This window comes from Anomaloglossus baeobatrachus, chromosome 6, assembly GCF_048569485.1.
Source record: "Anomaloglossus baeobatrachus isolate aAnoBae1 chromosome 6, aAnoBae1.hap1, whole genome shotgun sequence".
Classification (NCBI taxonomy): Eukaryota; Metazoa; Chordata; class Amphibia; order Anura; family Aromobatidae; genus Anomaloglossus; species Anomaloglossus baeobatrachus.
In genome coordinates, this window is record NC_134358.1 from 305,530,213 (window position 1) to 305,550,026 (window position 19,814).

Consider the following 19,814-nt stretch of genomic DNA (forward strand, 5'->3'; position numbering starts at 1 on the left):
ATCATCCCCGCAGACGCAGGCACTACCGCCCCCACCATCACCGCACACGCAGGCACTTCCGCCCCCACCACACACGCAGGCACTACCGCATGCATCATCACCGCACACGCAGGCACTACCGCACGCATCATCACCGCACAAACACCGGCACTACCGCACACATCATCACCGCACAAACACCGGCACTACACAGGCACTACCGCACAAATTATCACCGCACACGCAGGCACTACCGCACGCATCATCACCGCACACGCAGGCACTACCGCACGCATCATCACCGCACCAACACCGGCACTACCGCACGCATCATCACCGCACAAACACCGGCACTACCGCATGCATCATCACCGCACATGCCCCGGCACTACCTCAGCGACGTCACCGCTGACAGCGCGATTCACTTCAGTTGCTGCGTGGAGTGTCAGCTTCATGTAGCAGAGCTGAAACGTCCTGGGACCTCTGGATTACGTCGGACCTGGAGGGGTATTTGGGGATTTTAATAAAATGGTGAAAGAGGGTGTTTTTTTTTTCTTTTATTCCAAATAAAGTATTTTTTCAGTGTATCTGTTTATTTACTTTCACTTACAGGTTAATCATTGGGGGTGTCTCATAGACGCCTGCCATAATTAACCCCTTATTACCCTGATTGCCACCGCACCAGGGCAATTCGGGATGAGCCGAGTAGTGTCCCAGCATGGGGGCGTGTCTGACTGCAACCAATCATAGGCGCCAGTGGGCGGGGGAAGCAGTGAATTCAAGATTGAATAATGGGCGGCCGGCATTTTCAAATCAGGAGAAGCCGCCAGAGCTTTGTGACAGCCGTGCAGCGCCGCGCCGGTGATCGGTGAGTAGGTGAGAGTGAGTGAATGAGTCAGTGAGTCAATGAGTGAGTCAGTGAGTGAGAGAGTTTAAGAGAGTGAGTGAGTGATTGATTTTCTGACAAGCAATGAATTTATATCACTTCTGGGCATGCTCAGAAGTAAAAACCGGATCCGATACATGCTTCCGGCATTTGACGCATGCCACCAGATCCGGCGCGCATAGACTTTCATTATGCACCATGCCGCATAGCGCTGCACCCGGCGCTATGCAGTTTTTTGCGGCCGCCGGAGTGACAATTTTTTGCCGCATTCGGCAAAAACCGGATCAAATGCAAGTACATGCGGCACAATTCGGCGCTAATAAAAGTCTATGAGGAAAAATCGCACCCGGCGGCAAAGAAAACGGATGCGTTTTTCCCGCAAAGCGCCGGATTGTGCCGCACATCAAAAACCTGATGTGTGAACATAACCTTAGGGGTACTTTGCACACTACGACATCGCATGTGCGATGTCGGTGGGGTCAAATTGAAAGTGACGCACATCCGGCATCGCAGGCGACATTGTAGTGTGTAAAGCCTAGATGATACGATTAACGAGCGCAAAAGCGTCGTAATCGTATCATCGGTGTAGCGTCGGCGTAATACATAATTACGCTCATGCGATGCTCCGATTTTGTTCCTTTCCAGCAGCAGCACACATCGCTGTGTGTGAAGCCGCAAGAGCGAGGAACATCTACCGGCGTCACCATGCACAACCTGTCTCCCCCCTACATCTGTGACCTAGTCTCCCGGTACCTACCTGCACGCAACCTCAGATCCTCACAAGATCTCCTTCTCTGCTCCTCTCTTATCTCCTCTTCCCACAATCGCATACAAGATTTCTCCCGTGCCTCCCCTATACTCTGGAATGCTCTACCTCAGCATATCAGACTCTCACCTATCGTGGAAAGCTTCAAGAGGAACCTCAAGACCCACCTCTTCCAACAAGCCTACAACCTACAATAGCCCTCAGTCCAGTAGACCACTGCGCAACCAGCTCTGTCCTCACCTATTGTACCATCACCCATTCCCTGTAGACTGTGAGCCCTCGCGGGCAGGGTCCTCTCTCCTCCTATACCAGTCTGTTTTGTACTGTTAATGATTGTTGTACGTATACCCTCTTTCACTTGTAAAGCGCCAAGGCATAAATGGCGCTATAATAATAAATAATAATAATAATATGGGGTACTCGGTTCCAGGCAGTGTCCCTATTGGGAGTGTCACGGTGGTGGCCGTTCCCGGATCCGTGCACTGGGCCATTTTTGTAACGGGGGATATTTACAGGGGATTTGTGAATAAAGTTATTTGTGACGCCCCTTGCGGTGTTGCGGTTAAGTGTAGGGAGCCGCCGCTGCAGGTTTTGCTGGAGCTGATGGAATGTGCAGCTCTGATGACTTGGGCCCTCCGCAAGTAGGGTATTACCCCAGCAGGTGTTTGGTGCAGTGAGCGTTGGAAGAAGGAGTCCAGACAGGTATTCAGTGCAACTGGTTTACTCACTTTAGTTGTTAACTGGTTGCCCAAGGCCGGCTGGTTTCGCCTCCAGGTCCCCGTCGTCCCAGTGCCAGTCTGGTTCTCTGGTACCTTCTTCCCCTGCACCTGTCTCTAGTAAGTGGGTCCCCATGGTATGGAACACTGGGAGTCCCCAGTCTGTGGTTTGTCCACCTCTGTCCACCTGAGTGTAGTGTGAACCCTGTGGCATTGGAGTCTCTGGTCCTGTCCCCAGCTCTCTCTTTGCTACTGAGTCTTCAGATTCTTTAGGGTCAGCAAGGTCCTTGATGGCCCCCTTTGCTGTGCAGGTGTTAACAGGTTGGTTTGAAGCTCTTTCCTGTACTAGGGTACTGTACCCAGTCGGTGCGTAGTTCCGGGAGTACTCCACCGTACTCCACCGGCAACTACCTCTCCTGGGTACCAGGTCACCGTCAACCTGAGTCAGTGAGTAACTTCACTTCCACCTTTACACTGCGGCTGTCAACTCTAGACTGACTACTCTCCACAGTCTGCCCTTCCCACCTGGTCAACTAGTGGATTGGAGTGGCTCCACCTCTAGGCGGCCATCCATGGTCCCACCCTACTTAGGTACCATTGTATGGGGGGTTGTTAGGAAAAACTGGGGTTACCTGGGTTTTTGTTGGTACCAGCACCTGGGTTCTGGGTCCCGAAGGGGTAGGCCCTGCATCCTGGTGGGGATGCAGAACCTTGTAGCACCCTGATGGTCTCAGGGGTGCTACAATAGTCTGTGTTCTGTTTAAAGCACAGAGAGCATCATGAAGACCAAGGAACACAACAGGCAGGTCCGTGATACTTTTGTGGAGAAGTTTAAGCCAGATTTGGTTACAAAAAGATTAAACTTTACAAGGAGCACTGTGCAAGCAATCATATTGAAATGGAAGAAGTATCATACCACTGCAAATCTACCAAGACCCGGCCGTCCCTCAAAACTTTCATCTCAAACAAGGAGAAGACTGATCAGAGATGCAGCCAAGAGGCCCATGATCACTCTGGATGAACTGCAGAGATCTACAGCTGAGGTGGGAGAGTCTGTTCATAGGACAACAATAGTCGTACACTGCACAAATCTGGCCTTTATGGAAGAGTGGCAAGAAGAAAGCAATTTCTCAAAGATATCCATAAAAAGTGTTGTTTACAGTTTGCTACAAGCCACCTGGGAGACACATCAAACATGTGGAAGAGGGTGTGGAATGTTTAAAGTTGTGACATCTTTTTGTAACCAAATCCGGCTTTAAACTTCTCCACAACAGTATCAGGGACCTGCCTGTTGTGTTCCTTGGTCTTCATGATGCTATTTGCACTTTAAACAAAGCACTGAGACTATCACAGAGCAGGTGAATTTATATGGAGATTAGATTACACACAGGTGCCTTATATCTATCATCATCAGTCATTTAGGACAACATTGGATCATTTAGAGATCCTAAATGAATTTCTGGAGTGAGTTTGCTGCACTGAAAGTAAAGGGGCCAAATATTATTGCACGCCACACTTTTCAGTTTATTCTTTTTTACAAAAGCTTAAAATAAGCAATAAATTTTGTTCAACTTCACAATTGTGTCCCACTGTTGTTGATTCTTCACCATAACATTAAAGTTTTTATCTATATGTTTGAAGCCTGAAATGTGGGAAAAGTTTTAAAAATTTAAGGGGGCCGAATACTTTCACAAGGCACTGTATGTATTAACGCCCGGGATAGTAACTGTCTCTCTGTTTCTCTCCCATTCTCTGTCTGTCTCCCCCTCTGTATATATCTCTCTGTCTCTCTCTCTCTATCTTTGTCTGTCTGTCTCTTTCCCTGTCTGTCTCTGACTGTCTCGGTCTCTTTCTCCGTCTGTCTCAATCTCTTTCCTTGTCTGTCTATCTATCTATCTCTGTCACTTTCCCTGTCTGTCTCTTTCCCTCTCTTTCCCTGTCTCTTTGTCTGTGTCTGTCTCTTAACTTCTCTCTCTTTCCCTCTCTTTCTCTGTCTCTTTCACTTTCTTTCCCTGTCTGTCTCTTTGTCTGTGTCTATCTCTTTCCCTGTCAGTCTGTCTCTTTGTCTGTGTCTGTCTCTTTGTGTCTGTCTCTTACCCCATCTATTTCTTACCCTGTCTGTGTCTGTCTTTCCCTGGCTGCATTGTGACACGCCAACATTGCATATAAGGGCGTGGCTGCGCATTCTTCTGAAGTTCTGGCTGCACTGTGGCTCCCAGCTCCATTCGCTTTAATGGAGGCAGGTTTTTTGGCGATTAACTGTAAAGAGTGGGGTTAAGACTTCGTTGTGTATAGCACTGGTATTTAAAATTTAACCTTTATTAATTTCTCTATTAAAATTATAGGACCAATCAGGTGATACCACAAGGTAAAAAAAAAAAAAACACAAAATACAGATTGGATGCATACAATATATCAACAGGAGTTATATCCAATTCCCTCACGGTCCTCCCGGTTCAGATATATACATCCAAATGATTAAAGTGACATTGTGCAAAAAACCGTGATCCTCCCAGAATTGCACTCTTGCCCTTAGATTAACTCTCTTTTTAAAGTGGCTACGTGCAAATGCAAAGATTATCCACAGATCACAGAAAACACTGGGGTATAATCAGGGAGGAAAAACAATGGTTTTTGTAAAACTGGTGCTCAAAAAGTGCAAAATAGTGCAATCATTGGTGGTAGTGGGACTTATGCTCACCGTCTATCCCACTATTCACCAATGAAACCATATGTTACCTTACAATATACGTGGGGGGTGACTCACTAACGCACCACACAGTACCCCTAAGGTAACAAACTCAACGTCCTCCTTCCCGACGCGTTTCCTCAAAAGCGATTCATCAGGGGATAGGGAGGCTGTGTTGTCAGAGGCACATTGAGCTAAGAAATGAGAAACCAAGTGATAGCTTGGAGGTGTGAGACTTATAAAGTGCCTTGTGCCGCCCACTGCATCAATCATGCCACACCTGTGAGTCAGGTGAGCTTTAGATAACATGACGTCTATGTTAAACCTTAATTGAAAAGGGTGGAGCTAGCTCTATAGTGCTTGCATGATGCTCACATCCACATAAAGGGGTGGGGGCGTTTCACCCGGTCATGTGACCAAAACAAAACAACACGTCATCATTCCCTTCATCAAAGATTATCCATAATCATGTGAGCGAATGCTGTTCTGCGGGCGTATGAATAAATCAACAGCGGGATCAACGCTAGGTCACCCAGACAGAACATATCCTCATAGAGTAGGCAGGTAGAGGTAAAGACCCAGTGGTCACATGACCAAAACACGGACGCGTGTTATCGCCACACCCCAACCTGTTATTCATCACAATGCGGCCAATTACCGATTACTACCGCATGACGTACAGGGAGGAGAGGGGCGTCTCCAACGATCATGTGTTAGTGCGTCATCGTCACGTGACCCTATATGCCACACCATACATGGTGGCGTAGCTTAATAGGATATAATATAGAAGGGACATTCCATGCCATTAGGTGACCGGCAGACGACAATGCATCATTATCACATAACTGGTCGTACATTAGCCTTGCAAAAGACGTCCTCATATGGGGGGCAGTTAGGAGCGCACCACGCGGCCACGTGATCGGACAAGGAAGCACGTGACCGCCACATCCATCAGCCCGTCACTCATCACAATGCGACCAATCAGCAGTTCTCTACTGCGTGACGTGCAAAGAAGAAGAGAGCGTCCCCACCGGTCAGATGACCGACATGTATTAGCACACATAAAAACGCTGCCTATCACTCATTCTCCGCCGGCCCATCTTGCTCTAGCAAACAGGTTCCTTAAATTGATGATAGGTATATGTATATTGTTTATATATGCAGTGTTGTCAATAAGGAGATGATTACTAAGGTACGATAGAACCCCATAAAAAAGGGATCCATAAGTCTCACATCATGGTCAGGATTAATGTTAGAAGGACGGAATTTTACCGTCTGACTGACTGTTCTTATCAAAAGAACAGGATATTTTAGTATTTTTTGGTATTTTTGGCAGGATCTGACACGGGTTGGTGCCAAAAGAAGGCATCCAGAGATTTCGGAGCGTATATCATGTATTTACAAATGTAAATGGTCTATCCGAAAATGGAACATCGAGTAAGGGGATCTGATAGTCGATAGAAAGAAGGGGGGTGGGGGGGGGGAGGTTGGGGGGGGTTTCGAAGTCATCTCTTCCCAGCTATCCTTCCATACGCCCTACCTTGCCCTGCCTGACCGCGGAGGTTGGCACCCTACCGTCACGTCATGGCGCCCCCACTCGTCGTTGTCTTCCCCTATGTCACCCTATCTTGCCCTATCACAAGAAACACCCATAAGTGAGTGTTTCATTCAGACCCATAGGGGCCTGAGTTTTTAGAGTGAAAATCCAGTAGGCCTCCCTCTGCAAAAGGCGCTTATCCCAATTCCCGCCTCGGGCGGGAGGTGTGATGGATTCTATGCCGATAAAGGTCAGGCCTTTCGTGTTTCCCCCATGGATGGAATTAATATGTCTTGAGAGGGGGGTGTCCTTTTTGTTTACAATATCTCGTAGATGTTCCCCCACTCTGCGTCTCAGTTCGCGTTTAGTTTTCCCCACGTACTCAATAGAGCAAGAGCATGTAGCTTTATAGATCACTCCGATAGTGCGACAGTTAATGAACGATCTAATAGTGAAGGTCTTCTTCAGGTTGGTGCTTGCAAAATTCTTTCCAGTAAGTATTACGGGGCAAGCCACACAACCGCTACATCTGAAAGACCCCATGATTTTTGAGGTGAGCCAAGTAGTGGTTTTTGGTGGATCAAAATGGCTGTGTACGAGTCTATCTTGCAAAGACCTATTCCGACGATAAGTACAGTGGGGAAAATCGCCAACCAGATCACCAATGTCAGAGTCCATTTGTAGGATAGACCAATGTTTTTTCAGAATTTTGAATAAGGTGTGGGACCCATTGCTAAAGGTGGTAATGAAGCGAAACTGTGCTTCATCTGTTTTTTGGAGGGAAGGAATCAATAGGCTCGTCCTATCCCTTCTACTTGCCTCCTGGTAGGCCTTCCTCAGGATACTGTCAGGGTACCCCCTCTCTCTGAACCTTCTCTGCAGATCTGCTGATTGTTCCCTAAAATCTCTATCCGTGGAGCAGTTACGTCTTAACCTAAGGTACTGGCCTTTTGGGATACCACGTTTTAGAGGGACGGGATGGTTACTCTCCCACCGTAAGAGCGAGTTCGTGGCGGTTGGTTTTCTGTAGGTTTTCGTGCTGATGCCGCCAATTTCATCTCTGGAGATAAGAACATCCAGAAACGGGAGTTGATTAATATTACTCTCACTTGTAAAAGACAAGCCGATAGCATTATCGTTAAGACATGCGACGAAGTCCTCGAAACTCTGTACATCACCTTTCCATATCACAAAAACGTCGTCGATATATCTTGACCAAAATGTGATATTGTCGCAACCCGGTGGACCATTCTCGCCGAACACGCATGTCTCCTCCCACCAGCCCAGGAGCAAGTTAGCATACGTGGGGGCACAGGGGCTCCCCATCGCGGTGCCCCTGAGCTGGTGGTATACGCGTCCGTCAAAGAGAAAATAGTTGCGAGTGAGACAGAATTCGAGGATCTGCATCACAAACTCATTATGTTGCCGAAATTGGCATCCACGTGTTCCCAAGAAATAGCCAACCGCCTGCAGTCCCATTGAGTGTATGATGGAGGAATACAGGGACTCCACATCTATACTACAGAGAATGGTATCAGAGTCAAGGGTGATCCCTTCTAATTTACGCAATAGGTCCGTAGTATCTCGTGTGTAAGAATTGAGAGAGCTCACAAAAGGGCTAAGGACCTTATGGAGATATATACCTACATTTTGGCAAAGACTGTCCACCCCTGACACAATTGGCCTCCCTTTAAAAGGGTCAAGCCCCTGAACTTCCGGTTCCGGTCCTGGCTGCGGTGGAGGCTTGAGGGAGAAGCTCCTGCCACCCCCTGGAAAAACCAGTCTGAAAGAAGCCCCCCGCCTCCGGGAACAAGACAAAAATCACTCAGCAGGAAAGCGGAGGCCAGCAGCGATGGATCGCTACCTGCTGAGAAGCGCTGGCTGCAATGAAGGATCCGGGAGGAACGGCGACGCTGCGGCTGGGAGAGATGTGAATGCACTGATCATGGCGCCGGCAAGCATGTCGGGGGCGGAGCCAGAGGTGCAGGGGAGAGACGAGACGGATCCATGCTGGAAAGGCAGAGTAATGGAGGACACGGCTGAGGAGACAGAGGAATCTGGAGCTGGAGAGAGGTGGATGCAGGGGCCAGAGGAGGGCAGCTCACAGTGGGAGGATGAGGGAGACATGGAGGGTGGGCTGAGAGAGGAGGAGGCTGGCGATATGGAGGGGGGCAGTGGAGGATCAGGAGGGCCGGAGGAAGATGCATGCCAGCAGAGGAGGGAGAGAGGAGGCAAATGGGGGCAATCTCATTACAGGAGGAGATCATCCTCTGCCATTCCTGGTAAAGGAAGTAAAAAACAGCAAGACTCACTACCATCTCAGCCCTATAAGGCGACAGAGGGAGGCAGAGGCTCCACACTAACAAGAAGGTCTATGAAAACAGCACCACCTGCTGGTCACAATAAGCAAGTACAAGAGATACATGTGGACTATAAAAAATTGGCAATAGAAGTGACATCTCATCTATCTAAGGAGATAAAAATAGCCATAGAGGCAGCCATACAATCTTCACTAGCCGTCATGCAGAAGCAATTGACTGATCACTCAAATAGACTGACAGAAACAGAGCAGAGAATCTCTAATTCTGAGGAGGCAATCTCGACCATGCAAGATCAAATAGCAACTTTAATAAAATCTAATGAATACCTGAAAGACAAGGCAGAGGACCTAGAAAACAGATCGAGACGAAACAATCTACGTATTGTGGGGCTGCCAGAATCGGTATCATTGGGACAGCTAGACAACATCTGCGAGGTGGAACTACCACAGGCGTTGGGTATAAAAGCGAAATTCAGAGTGGAAAGGGCCCACAGAGTGGGACCATTGAGGCAACAAGAGATGAACAAAGGAGAAAAGAGCAGTAAATACCCGCCAAGAGCCAGACAAGTGATAGTCAAATACCTCGACTACAAGCACAAAGAAGAAATATTGAAGGCCTTTAGAGAACGTAAACGGCCCCTACAATACCAAGGAAATAGACTGCTGATCTTTGGGGACTATTCGGTTGATGTATCCAAGCGGAGGAAGGACTTCAGCAAGCTGTGCACATTTCTGTACAACAAAAGAGTAAAATGCCAACTACTTTACCCAGCCATACTAAAGGTCAGGAACTCCAATGGAACATTCTCATATTATAAAGACCACAAGGAAGCGGAAAACATCCTTATGTCAGATCACGACAGAAGTCGGGCAGAGGCTCTGGAGAGGAGATCTAATGAAGGAGGAAATTACAGAAAAGGCTCCTCTACAGGTTCAGGAAGAGGGGACGGACAACACAGCAGGCAAACACAACCTGAGACCAACGGAGAGGGGAATCGGAGTCCAGCTCAGCAACCCAGCCCCAGACCGGACTTCAGGGAGCAGCACTCTTGAGAGCCACCAAGACACGTGATGACTCTTGAACTGATTTTTACTGGTTTTTCTCTGAACCCCTTGACCAAAGAGGGGGAGCGGGCCGAGAGGGGGGGGTCGGTGTGAGGGGGACGGAGAGGGAATCAATCGTTTTTCCTACCTTCGGTGGCGGGGGAGAGGAGAAGATGAGAGGTCCTTTTTCTGCTTCCTCTCTCTCTTCTCCTTCCTCTTCTCCTTCTTTTTCTTTTCCTTCTTCTTCTACCTTCTACTTCTCCTTCTGCTTTTCTTTCTCCTTATACTTCTTCTCCTCCTCCCCTTTTTTTTTTTTCCTCCTCTTCTCTCTTTTTCCTCCCCTTTCTCTTCCTCTTTTTCTCTCTCTTCTTCTTCTCTCTCTTTTTCTTCTCTTCTCTCCTCTTCTTCTTCTCCTTTCTCTTCTTCTTCTTCTTCTCTTTCTCCTTCTTTTTCTCCCCTCTTCCTCTTTTCTCTCTCTCTCCTTCCTTTTCTCCTCTCTCTTCTTCTTCTCCTCTCTTTTTCTTCTGCTCTTTCCCCTCTTTTGTCCTCCTCTTCTTCTTCTTCTCTCTTTTCTTCCTCACCTTTCTCTTTTTCATCTTCACTCTCTTCTTTTTCTCTCTTTTCTAGGCTCTGCTTCTCTCTCTCTGGATTGTCTTTCAGATCTCAATACAGTGGATCCGACCGGGTTGAAAGGAAGGTCCCACAAAATCAGGACTAAGCCAGCGGAAGAACTCTCGCTAAGGTTCTACTATATATGACATATTGTTTTATTCCTTGCATAATACCTAAGGTTGTTGTGCGATACTCGGGGGAAAGAAACATAGAATTTGTTTATCAGGGGGGTGATTAGGGAGACTCATAATTTGGCCAGGAAGAAGGGAAGTCACTAACATGGCAAAAAGAGCCGAAAGTCCCTTTAAAGGGAAAACCTGTTTGATCGTTATAGGATTTATATTTTTCATATGTTGTATAGGGGTTTATTTACGAGTTGGGGAAAAGAAATGCCATTCTGTAGGAACCACTTGTGAGTGCATTGTCGACAGTCGTGTCTCTCTTACAGTCGAGGTCTTGAAGGACAGTATCACCAAGAGCAAACCGTTCAGACAAACATGGTGCAACTAATAACGTGGAATGTTAAGGGCCTTAGATCACCTAACAAGCGAGCAATGATACTAAGACACTTGAAAAGACTAAAAACTGATATTGCACTTCTACAAGAAACCCACTTAGGGAGGGAAGATTTTTTCCGCATGAAAAAATACTGGGTGGGTTCAGTATATGGGGCAGCGGCACAGGGAAGGAAGGCGGGCACAATGATTTTGATAAACAAACAGCTTAGCCATGAAGTGGTGGCTCAGGAAGAGGATGATCAAGGAAGATGGCAGCATTTAACAATTACCAGTCCAGCGGGAACACTCAGTATATATAATGTGTATGGCCCAAACTCGAAACAGAATCAGTTCCATGACACCATAAAATCCATAATTCTCTCAGATAGGGAACCTAACATCATAGTGGCGGGGGACTTTAATGCAGTGCCAGACTCAGCGGAGGACAGAAGCAAGGGAGAGGGTGTGGTGGGACACGGGGACAAGGGCTCAGCCCACAGAGAGGTTTCTTTGGAGGATGTAGGACTAAAAGACATTTGGAGATTAACTCACCCACATGACAGAGAGTATACGCACTTCTCTCACCCACATAACAGTTGGTCTCGTATAGATCAGATTTGGTTGTCTTTGGAACTGGCAAATGGTGTGCAGAACTGCATGATTGAGAGTATGGTGATCTCAGACCACAGTCCGGTGAGAGTGGGTCTTAGAGAGAAATTCAAGAGAGGATCAGACATTATATGGAGATTCCCGTCGTTTCTCCTAAGACAGGACAATTTTCACAAGATAATAAAGGAATGGTGGGAAGAGTTCTCAGAAAATAATAAGGAACATAGGGCGACGCCAGTATTATTCTGGGAAACGGCGAAAGCGGTCTTGAGAGGACGCTTGGTGGGGTATGCGGCCATGGTTAAACGAAAGACGAACGTGAAATACAATTTTCACAGCGAGGCAGTGCGACTAGCGTATACTAACTATCTGACAGACAGGTCTATCACGGCAAAAGATAGGTGGATGGCGGCCAAGAGAGACTTTGACGAGTGGGCAAAAAAAAAGGAACAACTATTCTGGTCACATAAAGAGGCGGATCTTCATAGATTTGGGAATAAGGCGGGGAGGATGTTGGCAAATTTAGCAAGGGGCAACAGAAAGATGACGGTAATCTCTAAAATGAAAATAAAGGGTGGAGGGGTGACATCGGATCCCAAGGAAATTAACAAGGTCCTGGAAGAATATTACAGAAAGTTGTACGGGCCAGGACATAACGACATGACTGAGGAGGCGGAGTGGCTAAGGCAAGCCCAACTATCTAGCTTAACGGGGGAGGAACTGGAAGTCTTAAACGCAGATATCACAGAGGAGGAGGTTTCAAAAACAATTGGGGAACTTAGTACTGATAAGGCTCCAGGGCCCGATGGTTTCAACAGCGAATTTTATAAAGTCCTCAAGGATCTGATTTCTCCGGACCTAACTTCAGTCTTTAACGCAATTCTGGGGGGAACAGAAATCCCTAAAAATGCCAATATAGCATACATCAAATTAATACCCAAGGGAACCAAGGACCTGGACGACCCTTCGAGTTATCGGCCCATCTCGCTCATCAACCAGGACTTAAAAATAATGTCTAAAATCATGGCGGACAGATTGGCCACGGTCTTACCTAGGTTAATTTCAGAACATCAGGTAGGGTTCATAAAAGGGAGAAATGCGGTGACCAAAATTAGGAAGACGATTCTAGTGGTAGACGCAGTGAGATTGGGGCGCACGAAGGGGGGGGCAAGTCCTGCATTAGTCACACTCGACGCCGAGAAAGCGTTCGACAATGTTAACTGGAGCTGGTTAGACAAGGTGATGGAGGCCGCGGGGATCCTGGGTAAGATGAGACTCTATATTAACAATCTATATGCCAACTCAGGAGCAAGGATCCACACCCCGGGTTTTTTGTCCGACGTGTTCCCCCTGAAGAAAGGGACGAGGCAAGGATGCCCGCTATCCCCATTGTTATTTAACCTGGCAATTGAACCCCTATCAAGAGTGCTGCAGGGTCATAATAGTTTTAAAGGGATCAACATAAGGGGTACAGAAATGAAGATAGCGCTTTTTGCTGATGACGTGATTCTATTTATGGGGGATCCTGGTGCGGACCTGCCCCGGACACTTAGCATGATAGAAAAATTTGGCACCTTTTCAGGTTTTAAATTAAATAAAAAGAAATGTGAGCTGCTATTCCTGAGCGGGGACCAAGGGCCAGCTGGGGGTATCTTAAGCGATGGGCATGTGAATGGAATTCCGGTAGCACAAACATCAGTCAAATACCTGGGAGTACATGTAGGAAGGACGGTGCAATCAATTTATAAAATGAACTATGGTCCACTGATCAGAAAAATCATAAATCAATTGAAGGGCTGGAAGGGACTACCCCTGCCATCACTGGCAAGATGTCACCTCATAAAAATGATGAGCTTCCCTAGACTGCTGTACCCCTTCCAAACGATTCCATTATTGTTAACACTAAGGGATGTCAACAGACTCAACTCAGCGTATGCAGATTTTATTTGGAGGGGAAGGAAACCCAGAATAAAGCTGCGCACGCTGATGAAGTCTGTGGAGGAGGGAGGGATAAATTTTCCGGACGTCAGAGGGTATAACGTAGTGTGCATCATGAGACACGTGATCGATTGGCTGAGAGGAACGAGTAGGCACTCGGATTATGGTATGGAACTCAAGTACGTTGAGCCATGGGATCTGACGTCTATTCTTCACTCCCCATTGTCCAAGGTTGAAGGTCACATAAGAAACTCCGTTATATTCCGAGACACCATGTTGGCCTGGAGATTGGTAAGACGGAAATTGGGACTTTCATGGAAGGTATCAAAATACCTAAATCCGTGGGCATCACCAAACTTCCCCCAGGGGAGAGAGAATAGACTATTCCTCAAATGGAAAGAGAAGGGTGTTAGGAGAATGACAGATGTAATGAATGTGGAAGAGAGAAGGTGGATGACAGGTCGGGAAGTGCTTGATAAATACAACCTCAATGGCTTCCACATTATTCAGTACGAACAATTGAAACATGGAATAATGAGAGAGCTGGGTGAGATTGGTAGGGAACTGAACAAGAGTATGATTGACGAGCTTATGGAAGGCAATGTAACAAATTTGAATGTCTCTCGAATATACCGAACATTTAGAGGTGTGCTAATATCCCGGGAAGATAGTCGTACACTTTTAGCATGGAAAAAACAACTGAAAGGGCAAGAAGTGGTGGAGGTCATATTGAAAGGATGGGTTCAGATGCGGAAACAAGTCACCAATGAGAGCTGGAGAGACACCCAATTTAGGATATTACACAGGGCAGTTTTGGGTTTCAACATACCGGGCAGGGAGGCACGGTGTCCTAAGTGCCATAAAGAAAAAACAGACATGTTACATGGCCTGTGGGAATGCAGGATGATAAAGAGGTTCTGGAATCAGGTCGGAACACTAGCCCAGACAACATGGAAAATTTCCTGCAAACCAGAGCTAATGGTGTGGATTTTTCACTTCTTTGAGGGCGGAGTGAGAGGGGGACTGAATTCTCGGGACAAAAAGACATTTGCAATCATACATGACATAGCTATGATAGCTAAAAGGTGCATCCTAAAGCACTGGATACAGGAGGAGGCTCCATCCACAGGGGAAGTCATCGGGGAATTACATAATCTTTTGAGGATGGAGAAACTAGAAGCAGAAAGGGACAAAGACAATAAGACTACCAAGTTTTTTAGTAGGTGGAAAACTTTTATTGAAGTTTATCTTAAACAGGAAGAAATAGATCATTTAGTGGCACCTTTTAGGAATACGGAGTGGTAGCTTCTGAGTGAAATCCAGGGCAGCTTGGGAAAATTGAGGATTACTTAGCGGGGACTAAGGTGAAGGACAAGGGTAAGATGGTATGACATGACCAAGGCACGGCGTCAACAGTAGAAATATTAAAGAGTGGCACAGGGACTTAAGGGTTTGTTTCATGTAAGTTAAGTTTGGATTCTATAATTTTGACTTATTTTATGTCAATGTAACCTGATAATACTTCGTATGATACGATATTGTGTAGAATATGTAAAATCAATAAAAACTGTTTGGAAAAAAAAAAAAAAGGGTCAAGCCCCTTATGAATTTTGGGAAGGCAGTAAAAAGTCGCTGTAACTGGATGGGTGGGTAACAAAAAATCATATTCACTCTTACTGATGAGATTATCAGCCAGACCATTTGAAAGCAGGGTTTTCAGTTCGCCCAGAAATAGTCTGCTGGGATTCGAATTCAGTTTGGTATACCCTGTACTATCACTAAGTAGAGCATAACACATGTCTCTATATTGTGTCCAATCCATGATCACGACATTGCCTCCCTTGTCAAGGTAGGGCGTATGGAGGGATAGCTGGGAAGAGATGACTTCGAAACCCCCCCCCCCACCCTCTCCCCCCCCCGCCCCCCTTCTTTCTATCGACTATCAGATCCCCTTACTCGATGTTCCATTTTCGGATAGACCATTTACATTTGTAAATACATGATATACGCTCCGAAATCTCTGGATGCCTTCTTTTGGCACCAACCCGTGTCAGATCCTGCCAAAAATACCAAAAAATACTAAAATATCCTGTTCTTTTGATAAGAACAGTCGGTCAGACGGTAAAATTCCGTCCTTCTAACATTAATCCTGACTATGATGTGAGACTTATGGATCCCTTTTTTATGGGGTTCTATCGTGCCTTAGTAATCATCTCCTTATTGACAACACTGCATATATAAACAATATACATATACCCATCATCAATTTAAGGAACCTGTTTGCTAGAGCAAGATGGGCCGGCGGAGAATGAGTGATAGGCAGCGTTTTTATGTGTGCTAATACATGTCGGTCATCTGACCGGTGGGGACGCTCTCTTCTTCTTTGCACGTCACGCAGTAGAGAACTGCTGATTGGTCGCATTGTGATGAGTGACGGGCTGATGGATGTGGCGGTCACGTGCTTCCTTGTCCGATCACGTGGCCGCGTGGTGCGCTCCTAACTGCCCCCCATATGAGGACGTCTTTTGCAAGGCTAATGTACGACCAGTTATGTGATAATGATGCATTGTCGTCTGCCGGTCACCTAATGGCATGGAATGTCCCTTCTATATTATATCCTATTAAGCTACGCCACCATGTATGGTGTGGCATATAGGGTCACGTGACGATGACGCACTAACACATGATCGTTGGAGACGCCCCTCTCCTCCCTGTACGTCATGCAGTAGTAATCGGTAATTGGCCGCATTGTGATGAATAAAGGCCCTGTCACACACAGAGATAAATCTTTGGCAGATCTGTGGTTGCAGTGAAATCATGGACATATTGTTCCATTTGTACACAGCCACAAACCTGGCACTGATTGTCCACAATTTTACTGCAACCGCAGATCTGCCAAAGATTTATCTGTGTGTGTGACAGGGCCTTAACAGGTTGGGGTGTGGCGATAACACGCGTCCGTGTTTTGGTCATGTGACCACTTGGTCTTTACCTCTACCTGCCTACTATATGAGGATATGTTCTGTCTGGGTGACCTAGCGTTGATCCCGCTGTTGATTTATTCATACGCCCGCAGAACACCATTCGCTCACATGATTATGGATAATCTTTGATGAAGGGAATGATGACGTGTTGTTTTGTTTTGGTCACATGACCGGGTGAAACGCCCCCACCCCTTTATGTGGATGTGAGCATCATGCAAGCACTATAGAGCTAGCTCCACCCTTTTCAATTAAGGTTTAACATAGACGTCATGTTATCTAAAGCTCACCTGACTCACAGGTGTGGCATGATTGATGCAGTGGGCGGCACAAGGCACTTTATAAGTCTCACACCTCCAAGCTATCACTTGGTTTCTCATTTCTTAGCTCAATGTGCCTCTGACAACACAGCCTCCCTATCCCCTGATGAATCGCTTTTGAGGAAACGCGTCGGGAAGGAGGACGTTGAGTTTGTTACCTTAGGGGTACTGTGTGGTGCGTTAGTGAGTCGCCCCCCCCGTATATTGTAAGGTAACATATGGTTCCATTGGTGAATAGTGGGATAGACGGTGAGCATAAGTCCCACTACCACCAATGACTGCACTATTTTGCACTTTTTGAGCACCAGTTTTACAAAAACCATTGTTTTTCCTCCCTGATTATACCCCAGTGTTTTCTGTGATCTGTGGATAATCTTTGCATTTGCACGTAGCCACTTTAAAAAGAGAGTTAATCTAAGGGCAAGAGTGCAATTCTGGGAGGATCACGGTTTTTTGCACAATGTCACTTTAATCATTTGGATGTATATATCTGAACCGGGAGGACCGTGAGGGAATTGGATATAACTGTTGATATATTGTATGCATCCAATCTGTATTTTGTGTTTTTTTTTTTTACCTTGTGGTATCACCTGATTGGTCCTATAATTTTAATAGAGAAATTAATAAAGGTTAAATTTTAAATACCAGTGCTATACACAACTTCTCATATTGGTATTACCCCCTCATGGGGTTAAGACTTCCCCTCAAAACATAGCCTATGACGCTCTCGGGGTCCAGAAGTGTGAGTGTGCAAAATTTTGTGGCTGTAGCTGCGACGGTGCAGATGCCAATCCCGGACATACACTTCGCCCGGGTTAATAACTGCTGTTAACAAAATAGAATGTATTAACAAAAATTTATTCTGCACACAAACACCACAAAACAAATAGATAGAAATTTAATTATTAAAAGGCAAAAACTAAGCTAATAGAAGCATTTCACAACATATATTTCAACACCACAGATATTCCACACAGATTTAACATCCTATGATCTCACACATACTGAGAATGTCCTTTGTTGCCTATATTAACCAATCAGAGCTCAGATTAATTAACTGTAGCAAAATAGAAGCTAAACTGTGATTGGTTGCTATTGGCAGTCTGATAAATCTCCAGTCAACAGAAAGCTCTCCTCCTGACAGTATATATTAGAAGCTAAACTGTGATTGGTTGCTATTGGCAGCCTGATAAATCTCCAGGCAACAGAAAGCCCTCCTCCTGACAGTATATATTAGCTCACACATACACATATAGACAGGTCATGTGACTGACAGCTGCCGTATTTCCTATATGGTACATTTGTTGTTCTTGTAGTTTGGCTGCTTATTAATCAGATTTTTATTTTTGAAGGATAATACCAGACTTGTGTGTGTTTAGGGCGATTATGTGGCGAGGTTGGTGTATGTGTGGTGAGATGTGTGCTGAGGGTGGTATGTGTGTTCAAGCACGTGGTAGTGTGTGGCGCATTTTGTGTGTGTGTTCATATCCCCGAGTGTGGTGAGTATCCCATGTCAGGGCCCCACCTTAGACACTGTACGGTATATACTCTTTGGCGCCATCACTCTCATTCTTTAAGTCCCCCTTGTTCACATCTGGCCGCTGTCAATTTTCCCCCAACACTTTTCGTTTCACTTTTTCCCCAATATGTAGATAGGGGCAAATTGCTTGGTAAATTGGAACGCGCGGGGTTTAAATTTTGCCTCACAACATAGCACCCAGCGCTGCCCGGGATAGTAACTGTCTCTCTGTTTCTCTCCCATTCTCTGTCTGTCTCCCCTCTGTATATATCTCTCTGTCTCTCTCTCTCTTTGTCTGTCTCTTTCTCCGTCTGTCTCAATCACTTTCCCTGTCTGTCACTTTCCCTGTCTGTCACTTTCCCTGTCTGTCACTTTCCCTCTGTTTCCCTGTCAGTCTGTCTCTTTGTCTGTGTCTGTCTCTTTGTGTCTGTTTCTTACCCTGTCTGTGTCTGCCTCTTTCCCTGTCTGTGTCTGTCTCTTTCCCTGGCTGCATTGTGACACGCCAACATTCCATATAAAGGCGTGGCTGCACATTCTTCTAAAGTTCTGGCTGCACTGTGGCTCCCAGCTCCATTCGCTTTAATGGAGGCAGGTTTTTTGGTGAATAACTGTAAAGAGCAGGGTTAAAATTTGCCCTCGAAACATAGCCTATGACGCTCTCGGGGTCCAGAAGTGTTAGTGTGCAAAATTTTGTGGCTGTAGCTGCGACGGTGCGGATACCAATCCCGGACATACACACACACATTCAGCTTTATATATTAGATAAAAAGGCCACGCCCTTATATGGAATGTTGGCGTGTCACAATGCAGCCAGGGAAAGAGACAGACACAGACAGGGAAAGAGGCAGACACAGACAGGGTAAGAAACAGACACAAAGAGACAGACACAGACAAAGAGACAGACTGACAGGGAAACAGAGGGAAAGTGACAGACAGGGAAAGTGACAGACAGGGAAAGTGACAGACAGGGAAAGTGACAGACAGAGAAAGTGATTGAGACAGACGAAGAAAGAGACAGACAAAGAGAGAGAGAGACAGAGAGATATATACAGAGTGGAGACAGACAGAGAATGGGAGAGAAACAGAGAGACAGTTACTATCCCGGGCAGCGCCGGGTGCTGTGTTGTGAGGCAAAATTTAAACCCCGCGCGTTCCAATTTACCAAGCAATTTGCCCCTATCTACATATTGGGGAAAAAGTGAAACGAAAAGTGTTGGGGGCAAATTGACAGCGGCCAGATGTGAACAAGGGGGACTTAAAGAATGAGAGCGATGGCGCCAAAGAGTATATACCGTACAGTGTCTAAGGTGGGGCCCTGACATGGGATACTCACCACACTCGGGGATATGAACACACACACAAAATGCGCCACACACTACCACGTGCTTGAACACACATACC